The following is an 11,599-nucleotide window of genomic DNA, read 5'->3' on the forward strand; positions in this document are numbered from 1 at the left end:
ATCACTTTATTATATATAATTGAATAAATTAATAATCCTTTTAATGTTTTGAATAAAACATTAAAAGGATTACATTACAAACGAGAACTCTCACAATTTATTTAAATAGAAAGAATGTTTTCATGCATATGGGAAGACAATGTGCTAGACGTCAAGGCACCAGCTGGGAGGCTTCGTGGCGAACCATGCGAAAATAGTGTAGCGGCTTCGTTTCAAAACTGGAGCTGTCTTGGTTAGCTGAAGATTTACTACTCTAATTTCAGAGTGTTACATTATTCAGAGTATTTTTTGTTCAAAGGATATACGCGTTTTAAATATTTAATTTGCAGACAATTGTATATGAATAATGATAACCTTAAAAAAACGAACAAAAAGACACGCACAGATAATTATTCGGAGAATGATAAATAGAAATAATTTTATATATTCTAAGCCATGAGAAAATGAACGGTTTAAAGTAATAATAAAAGTATCTACCAGGCCAATATCAATTAATATTTTTCAGGTAAATACTCCGTTTATTGAATTAACTTACGACTTAAGCAAGCAAGACAGGCTATAATAAAATCATTTATCGTCGATACATTGTACCGAATTCACTAGAGCCTAACAATTACATTTACATTACTTTAGCAGCCTGTAAAGTTCCTACTGAAGATTTGGAGCATATTCCAGAATTTCGTTGAAATTAGACACATGAGATGAATTATAAACACAATATAAGCACAGGAAAATTCAATGGTGCTTGCCTGGGTTTGAACCCGAAATCATCGGTTAAGATGCACGCGTTCTAACCACTGGGCCATCTCGGCCTAACAATTGATAGATATGAAAAATGTATCACGCATAACCAACCGCGAAACCAAGAAATTTGCTTATTTTGGTTTGTGTTATATTCACCAACTGTACTCGTAGAAAGTGGGTAATAGAAAAAAAAACAAATGAAATGTCGGAGAGCGACACCACGATTATGGCAGACCGTCAAAGTGGCCGAGAGTGGCCCGTGACGGAACTTATTGGGCTGAAAGAGTGATTTGAAACAATGAAACTTTTAAAAAGTGACGACGCAGCATTCACATTGAAAAGCGGTCGAGGAATCGATAAAATAAAAAATAATTGATGTAGAAAAGATGACGGGAATTTTTATTCAGTTAAGCCTCAAGTTCGGCGATAAGAAAACATTCTAATAAATTATAAATATAAACGTACTAGCTGAAATTGCGGCTTTACCCGCGCGAAATTTATAAAACACAAACTTCTTAGCCCCGTTTTACCTCCTTAGGGGTGGAGTTTCGTAAAATCCGTTCTTAGCGGTCTTCATCCTATAAGGAACCTACTTGCTAAATTTCAAGTTTGTAGTTGTTATAATTTCTGAGTATTTTGCTTTTATTTATTTATATATATAAATTAAAATATATAGAGATTTATACGTATGTGTTAATAAAACTACGATACTTTTATTTTCTATGGCCTCTTTAAAACTTTATTGAAATCGTGATCGAAAAGAAAAAACTCAAATTAAAAAGTAAAAACCTGTAAATCAATGACACATGGCAGAATAACATTGAGATCAGACAAATTAAGACGAATTATAAGCACCAATTAAGCACATGAAATATTAATTGTGCTTAGCTGGATTTGAACCTCAATCATCAGTTAATAAACACGCATTCTAATCAATGCGCCATATCGGTTCAAAATGAAATGCCTTGCCTGCGCTAAATTATTGAATTTTTAATCCACTTGATACAGCAAACACGCTATGCTATCTTTAAATTAATTACATTACATTTTTATTAATAGACTTTATTTTAAATGTCACCGTTTTTTATATTTAAGCAGTCGTCATTTATAAGCAGGTTATTTTTAGGATTTTTTATAAAAACGTTAATACTTAAATTGATACTGTAATTGCACGTAAATGTCAATAAAATCTACTGTGATCGTAAGTGGTCTCCTACGCCCATTGACGCTGTATAATAGAAGCCACTCCTTATGCCACCGATGTGCCGCTATCAATTGAATCTGAGATATTATGTCCCTTATGCTTGTTACACGAGCACTCACACACTCTTCAAGCTGGCACACTGCAATACAAATGCAATGATGTCTAGCGGTAGAACCACTGATAAGTTGATCGTGAACAGAGAAACTGTGCTTGTCTAAGTACTAGCATATTTATGAATAATATGGATCATATGATTCCCAGAATTCTTTATTTAAAAATGTTTTTTTTTTTACCTGTATGTTGCCTGTATCACAATTTAAGTTATAAGATTTTTTTAAAGTTAGAAATATGGTATTCAGGTGCAACATAGAAAATGAGGATGCATTTAAATCTGCTTAAAAAATTATGACGAATACTCCAGACACTTAATTTGTTAAAAGACTTGGAAATTAATCGTTGTCATATATGATAAACATTAGTTTAATTATTTTTTATTTATTTAAAAATAGAAGTAATATTTCTGTTGTTTGAACAGAAGATACATCTAATCTTCACGTTGATCTTTAATTTGATTGTTACCAATTCTAACTGATATTATAAAGGCTTTGACATACAAAATACCAGTCTTATTGACGTTCTTGATCAATTTTTTTTTCAGCTTAGTTTCATTTTATTTATCAAATGTATTCCAAATATTAGATAAATAAAATAAAACTGAGTATGTATTTACAATTTGAGCATAAATAAAAAACTGACCGAAACTTAAAGATAGCTCGCTTTGTTGTCTCATAATAAAAATAAATTTTTAAGCAAGCTATCCAATTAAATTTATTTTTGAAAACATTTTGTGCACAAACGTTATTTATTATTTAAATTTTTGTATACAAAATTATTATAACAAATAATCTTTATAATTTCTATAATAAAATAGATCGAAATAAAAAAAAAATTATATTCACGTTCGATATTTAAATTTTCAAATTTTTTAAAATGATATCTTCAAGTTCAGTGAGAGTAAAGGATATCGTTTTTATTTATAACGTTATATAGATTGACGTTCTTGATGCAAAATTTATCTGCTATCACGTGCAAGTTCATTATCAGTACTAAGTTGTATGCTCATTTATTTTTTTATATTTTTCTTTTCGCAATTAGTTCTTTTTTTTATAACACACAAAACAAACTGTTTGGTTAAAACAAATGATAAAATGCTCAGGTATATTTGTTCTACCGAGCAAACTTTATTCAGTTTGTTGATTCTTGTACATTCACAAAGTATAAATATACATTAAGTAAAGTTAAAAGAAGATAAAGTTTTAACATTATTTATCTCGGAAGGCAAGAAGTGCGGAAGTTTGTGAAGGACGCTTATATTGTCACTACAGTGAAAACTGCTACTGCACAGCCAACTGTGACCCACGACCGCAATGTGATGTTAAGCAAAAAAAAAAAACACCCAGCTGTACAGTTGTGCCCTCAAACGGTTCATACCGAAACTGGTTTAAAACGATTCCATTTGGGTACTGTGAAATCGTCGACCTATTTATGTATCGTATAAATATAAATTTATTTCTTTATAAATGTAAAAATAAAGAGCAATTGAAAATACTCTTTGATAGCCGAAGCGAGCACTAGTGCCCATCTAGATCAGGCGGTGGCGAACGGACGAATTTAAATTAGGGCGTGATTACACTTACTGCAGCCGGGATTGCTGATTGATTTTACGTTTATGCACGTTGCAGATGCAATTACCTGAATAGCGCAGCAGCCTGTGTTAAATTATAGAACTCGTATCAATATATATTTTTATGGAAACAAAAATAAGATTTTTTTTTTTAAATATTTTCGACACGCGCACTCGAAGGCTCTTCCTCTGTTTTTATGTCTCATAATTTCATAAAAATAATAAAAATATTAATGTATTTTTTATCGATAAATGTTTACAATTTTTTTTTTTTCATTAATATTTTTTTCTGTTATAGATTTAGTTATTACGTTTTTAATAATAAAGTCCGTATCAGTTTTCAACGGAACTTCAGAGAATGTATTTTCATTGAACTCGTCGTCATAGCTGAAGCATTCAAATATTTAAACATTACTTTTTATATAATTCAATTTTTTAAATAAACTTTTTTAATTCCTATATTTCTTCTATTTAGGCAGTCTAGCAGTTCATTATAATTCGCCTTTTTTATCAAATATTCACAATAAAATGAATAATGATTGCGAATGTTACTTAAAAAGCAGAAACCAATTTGGAAACGCGCTGTGCTAATCCTTTAGTTGTTGACAGAGACTAAAATTAAAGCAAAGTTAGTTCGCTGCGGGTTTCAGACACGGCTAGCCACTCGATCGGTGAACCGCCTCGGGCAAGTTCACCTAGGATTGTGAATCAGGTACATGCTGAGTCGCTACTATGAAGCAGTATTAGTTACATTTACACAAAATTTCCACCATCTGTTCCTCTACACGGATCCGACTCGAACTAAACTTATTAACATGCATATTTGTATGATTTAATTTTACTATTGCAAATTTGTCAGAAGCTAATTTTGTTTAAAGTAAACCCTTTGAAATATCTGTATATATTACGAATATCAAATCAAAATATACTTCATTCCACTAGACGCTTACTAATACATTCCTCATACACTATATTAAACTAGTTTCTCTCCGCGAGTTCGCCTACGTTAGAGGTGACAGGTGATAGGTAACCAATGTCCCAATGTCTGTAACCCTGACCCTGACGCAAAATTTCATAATGATGATGAATAGTTAAACAAATAAATAAAAAATCTCTCGCGTTTAAAATTTTAAATAATTAAACTTAATATAGGTACGATATGTAGATTCGGCTTAGAAGGACCACCGACAAACTCAGTAGTTACTCTGTTCCACCAATTAATTTACGGATGTTAATTAAATATGATTAAAATTTTATCCTGTCTGGAAATCAATAAATATTGAATGCATGCTTTTTATACATTTCGTCTTGAGTAATATGTATTTACTCATATTTTATCTTCAAAATGTGTCACATCAAAAGTGTATTTATTTGTAGGAGGACGGACGAATGGATCACTTGATGGCAAGTGGTCACCATCGCCTATATATATATTGATTCTGGAAGAACCATTAACCACACTTTTCCACTACGCCACGAAACTTTGGGGGTTCAGAATATGTGTCCCTCGTACAATACAATAGTAAGTATTACTTTAATATAAAATTCTGAGTAGCTTGTAGCTGCCAGACGAGCTGGTGCAAAGGCCTACAATAATATATATAATATAAAAAAATATATTTATAATAGTAGCGAATGTGTGATTGTTCGCTTAGTCGTGAAATGAAATATGAGTCTTTTTTTTCACAGCGATATATGCTGTTTTAAAGTTGGGGTTAAACTAACTATTTTTATTTATTTAAGGCAGAGAGATAAGCAAATGGAGACTGGTCACTGAATCTAAGATGTTTTATTCCTGTAACTGTCTTTATACTGGCCCACCCCTCAAACTAGAATAGAATAATTCATAAGTGGATGGTGCCTTAGACAGCCTTTCACGATGCCCAACAAAAGACGAGCTGTTTCAAATTGGGAAAACATTGTTATAGAAAAGATGTAACATATATTTGATATCGCTTAAGTATACCATATAAGATAGATACCAGACCATTATAACTGGAATACATAAACAATTCAAGTCTTAATATGTAGTAATAAATACATTATATTGATACGAACTCTATAGCAATTCATTTGTTTATTTAGTATTTCTTACATTCACTTGTAGTGGTCGAGATGGTCCATTGGTTAGAACGCGTGCATCTAAACCGATGATCGCAAGTTCAAACCTAGGTAAGTGTCGATAATTCACCTCGAGCTCGAAAGTGAAGAAAATTATTGTAGAAAGCGTGCATGGGTGTACTTTCACTGAAATTTTGCCACATGTGAATCCAACCCACATTGGAGCGGCGTGATGGAATAAGTTCCAAAAACCTTCTCCTTAAAGTAAAAGAGGCCTTAGCAATGGAACATTTACTGTGGCTGTTAATTTACTTTACTTGTAGAACCTTCCATTCTAAGATATATTCAAAACATATTCCATCTATTTCAGTATGATACTTATTCGTAAATTATATTTATCACGATATATTCGAGGGATGGCGAACGCTCGATCTCATCCTATTTTTAAAATCGTAATATGATTATAACTTTGATAGCTTTACTAGACAATATCAGTTTAATTAACTTTACATTCTTAATTAAGGAAAAATTAATTAATTTCATCGAAGTCATTAAAATCAAGAAAGCAATATGGTAATTACATTAAGGATAAAAATATATTATCTTGTAAAGGTAAGAGTAATTCATTTTCTAATTGTTGAGTTAAGATATATATCTTAATAGCTAGTAGGTATATTATATAATATACTAGTTAAACTTGACTTTACCCTCGCGAGATTTGTAAAGCTTTTCTATAACACACAAACAGTCACCTACCATTTTACTTCCTTGTCGGGTGAATTAAAAAAGTAGCCTATGTACTTCCCAAAACCCAATGGATTCAAACCATACCAATTTTCATGTAAATCGGTTTAGCGGTTTCGCGTGAAGAGGTACTTTCGCATTTATACGAAATAGATTCATATTAGTTTCATTGGCAACTAAAAGAGCGTAAAAAAGAAACCCACCTTTTTTGTCTTTAAAGTATAGTAGTAATGCTCCATTTAATAAAAAAATAGTGATATATTATAAAAATAGTGGTAATAAAAATAGTGATTCCTATTTACCATTGTAATTTGAATTTATGAAAAGGTAAAGTTAAAACTTTACCGTTTCCGAACCGGTGGTAGCTTCAATTAATATAGTTTGTTAAATGACGATACAAAAGTGCTTGTAAAAGCCAGCTGAAATAAAGTATATTTTGATTTTTTGACCGTTCCAATAAAGCTTAAAGGTTAATTCTAGGAGTGGGGACGACCAAGGGGTCAAGATCGAACCTCCGACTTTAGTAGCCCAAGGGGTCAAGATGGAACCTTCGACTTTTTACATCGCTAGGCGGCCCGGCCCGTAAACCATTGCGCTATTGAAGCTGAAATGAATAATAATAGTATAAGTCAAAAAGTTTTTAGTTGTACGAATGAATATAAAAAATGTAAAACGTACATATGAGAACAATTTATTTGACATCAATGTACATAAAATTCAGACGCAACAGTAAGTCGATACGAGACCTTGCGTCCGAAGCGGCTTCTTATACATATGAGTAGAGGATTCGGAGGGAACAAAGTAACAAGTCAAGCATCATACACAATACGGGAATGCTTACAAACAAACATAATTATTATTCAGTGTAACTTTCAGAACTGATCCCAGTACCTTGAAATCTGTAACCTTACAATATAACCAGTCATAATAACAAAATATTTCGTGTTCTATTTCAAATGCGATATTGATATAGTTACATTTTATACAAATCGTATCCACGTAATTATTATTTGTTATTATTACGGCACTACGCTACAATCTGTATTGTGATATAATGCAAGCTCTCAACATCAAAGCATAAACGGGAAGCCAGTTGTCAACTCGCAGAACCCAATACATAGGCGTAACGCTGACATTGTAATCAGGATTGACTGACGTATGTTTGACGTCTTTAATCTACCACAAGTTACAAACTATGTTATAACCACGGAATTTCGTATAAGGAACTAACTAAAATATGCATCATCCATCATCAGACTAATATCGTAAACGGCCCAAGGAGAAGGTTGGAGCTTACTCCACCGCGCTGCTCCAATGGTTGGCGGATAAACGTCGATCTCATCTGTCACATATAGGTTTTCTCAAGAAGTTGTCGTTCAGTGCTTATAAACACAAATTAAGCGCATGAAAATTCAATATATTTTATATATCAAATCTTATTTTATTAGAAAGAAAATTAACAAAACAAAAGATAAATCTTTAATATTATTTAACAAATATAAAACGGAGCGTAATTGCGAAGTAAACAACCGCTTAACCGATTGCGATACCAGCGAAACAATAAATGTACCGATTTACAGCGTAATAAAAGCGTTGATTGTTTTTCTCATTTTATTACACTTTCAAAAACAAAACATATTTTTCCAAATTATCGGTATAATATGGGAAGGTTATTTTATTACAAACTTTCTTTTCGATACCTTACTTGTCGATACCTTTACGTTATAAATATCGCTTTCGATATATTGTATTAATAAACTTTTTCCTTTCCCTGCTGTTAACGTACAGGCGAGTACGTGTGTTTTATTTTTATATTTTCGACATAAAATAAATACAACAGTCTTGTTATTTATAACAGAGTAATTTTAACGTAAGTTTAATATAATTTATACGATATAGCTAGGCGGACGGGCAAATGAGCCACACGATGGTATATGGTCACCACCACCTATAGACATTAGCGCTGTAAGAAATATTAACCATTCCTTACACCGCCAATCCGCCACCTACCTTGGGAGCTAAGATGTTATGTCCCTTGTGTCTGTAGTTACACTGGCTCTATCACCCTTCAAACCAGAACACAACAGAATGCTGTTGCTTGGCGGTAGAATATCTGATGAGTGGGTGGTACCTATCTAGACGCTTGCACGCTAGACGACTATTCCTACACGCTATTTAAAATTAATACAAAATGGTATACGCTACTCTTAACTAACTCAACAATACTAAATATTGCTGATTAGCGGTAGAATATATGATGAGCAGTTGGTACCTACTCAGACGAGCTAGCAGAAAACGATACCACCATGTAGAACTGACTAACTGACTTCAAATAAAAGAAGAAGTTAAATCAATATAAGTGTACTTATATTTTTGGGATTGATAATTATTTCGCATTCAAATTTATTTTGAAATTGAAGTGAGTATTATAATGTTAACAATATGAGCACGTTCTGCTAAGCGTGTTTCTCATAAGACCGCGTCATTTAGTGAAACATTAAGTGATGCATTTAGTTTTAATTTCTTTACACGGTAAAGAATGTATGAAGTATATACCACCCTTGATCTATCTCTATTGGGATCACTCGTCATCTATATATATGTTACTGTAAAAGCTCGAACTACGGTAAATCTTAAGATTTTCCAGGAAAACCTAAGATTTACCGGTAAATAAAACTTTGGAATTCGAACTTTTACTATCATTGACTTGGTAAATCTTAGGATTTACATGTTAGGTTAGGTTAGGTTGAAATAGTGAAAGTCCGAAAAAGTCGTCCCTTTATAATAAATACTTACATTTACCAACTCATGTCGGCAAATCTTAGGTTTTACTGGAAAATCTTATGATTTACCTTAGTTCGAGCTTTTACGGTAACATATATTCAAACAAATTATAACTATCTTACTTTCGAGGACAATATATGTCTGAAGACGTAATAACAATCACTTAGCTATTTTGTCTAATATGAACCCTCTAAGTGTTAAAATCGTTTCCGAATTAGATCGTTTTGGAATATAATATAACATAATCAACACATATACGACCTTATTACAGTGTACACCATTTCTAGTAATAATCGATCCAATAAAGAACCTATATCCGGGTGTTTTTGTAAGCAAAAGGTCAGTATAGGTTAAGTTGGCATGCTTCATAAAAAAGGTTGTATAAAGCATTAATAACGCTATTAGGATATCAGAAATCATATTGAAACATAAACACACTATAAAACTTGGTCTGTATCTCTTTTAATAATTTGAATACACAACTCATTCGATCTAAATTAAAAGGAATGTTAAGAATTGCATCACGACAATAGGTGATTTGAACGCCCGACTTGGGCAACGATTCGGGTCCAAAGAAAGAATACCGGGCACATTTGCTATTGAGAAAAACAAAAGGCGTAACTCTACTTCTGTACTGAATAAACCAGTACTTTATTACAAATTGCCTATTTGAAGAGAGTACAAAAAATATGTAAACGTGTTAACCAGTTATTAAAATATAAAGTCGGATATCTGACATTCATTATTTAATAAATATAAATGTTTTTGGTGGAGGGCATTTGTGCAAGTCCGTCTGGGGAGGTACGACCTACTCATCAGATTTTATACCGTCAATATTAGTCAGTATTTTTGTGTTCCGGATTGAAAGGTGAGTGAGCCAGTGTTACTACAGACAGAAGGGACGTCTTAGATACCAAGTTTGGTGGCACATTGGTGATGGTAAATATTTTTTATAGCGCTATTGTCTATGGACTGTGATAACCACATACCGTAAGGTGACCCATTTGCCGCCTATCTTACGAAAAAAAATATCATAAAGAAAAAAAAAACAAAATAAAATAAATAACTTATAACGAATAGGTATTTAAATATTACATTTTCCGGTCCCCAATTACGGACGGAGTAAGGAAATTTAAAAAAAAAAACAAACGCCATAGATATACTAGAATATTTTAATAAACTTAAATGAAAAGAGACTCGTCAGGGTGGAAAATTATTAACAATGATACCCATCAACGATCATAATTTTCCAAAAACTTTTAAAAGAACTACATAAAAAAATAACCAGAGAATATTAAATGATAGGATCTTGGAGATAAAAAAACACGCGTTTTACGTTCTTGACCTTTGTATTCTCAACCTTTGCAAAATACTTTAAAATGGATTAAAAATGAAGGTTCTTCTTATAAAAAAATATTACTCAGAATTATTCCTTAAAGATATATAGAGGGGAAACAATAATTACATGGAAACTTTATAACCTAACAATATAATTAATTAAATCTCTGATTTTCGATTCGATTCAGTTGTAAGAGACCCTTCTTTTTTTATTACTTACGCTTCCTGTCGATAGCCACGTCTAATATAGACAAACCAGTAATACCTACTAGCTCGCCTGTCAGTGGATGTACTATGCATGTATTTATTTAAATTAATGCGTTTTACGTCTGATTAAAACATTGTATATATATCTTGTATGAAATATAAAATATAAAAAAAGATAATTTACAGGTCTCACTTTTTAATTTTTTTTTTTTATATATTTATGAGTACAATCCTACAGATATTTCGGAATCTCGGATGAGAGGGAAGTAATAATAGCACTTGTAGAGCTTGATGTATGTAGCGCTAAAGCGCTAGATATTACAGCTGTCGCAGAAGATGTGTGTTTTATCAATTACTTAATGAAATTAATTTAATAGTTTTAGTATGAAGATTTAAATAAAATTATTCAGTAGAACTTTAAAATGAAAAACATTTTAGATTATAAATACCTTTTTAGAACTTCCGCTTTTCCAATATATGATTTCTAGAAAGCACCCATGATATTTAATTCAGAAATATTTTTTTGTTTTGAAACTTACTCCACCCTGCTCTAATGCGGGTCGATGGATGCACGTGGTAGATCTGAAAATTCAGTGGTACTTGCTCGGGCTTGAACTCAGAATCATCGGTTAAGATTTAAGTTTTCTAATCACTGGACCGACACTCGAATAATCATTAATCTTAAGTTTCTGCAAAATTGTTAAGGATACGTTTTACTGTAAATTTTTCCTAAGAGGAAAAAAGTGTCATTGTACAGAACGAAAAATCACAAATTGTTTTCTTAGACTATACGCGAATATTCCTAAAAAACACAATGAAAGTGTTTCGCTGAT

The sequence above is a fragment of the Vanessa atalanta genome, chromosome 9, assembly GCF_905147765.1.
Source record: "Vanessa atalanta chromosome 9, ilVanAtal1.2, whole genome shotgun sequence".
NCBI classification, from domain to species: Eukaryota; Metazoa; Arthropoda; class Insecta; order Lepidoptera; family Nymphalidae; genus Vanessa; species Vanessa atalanta.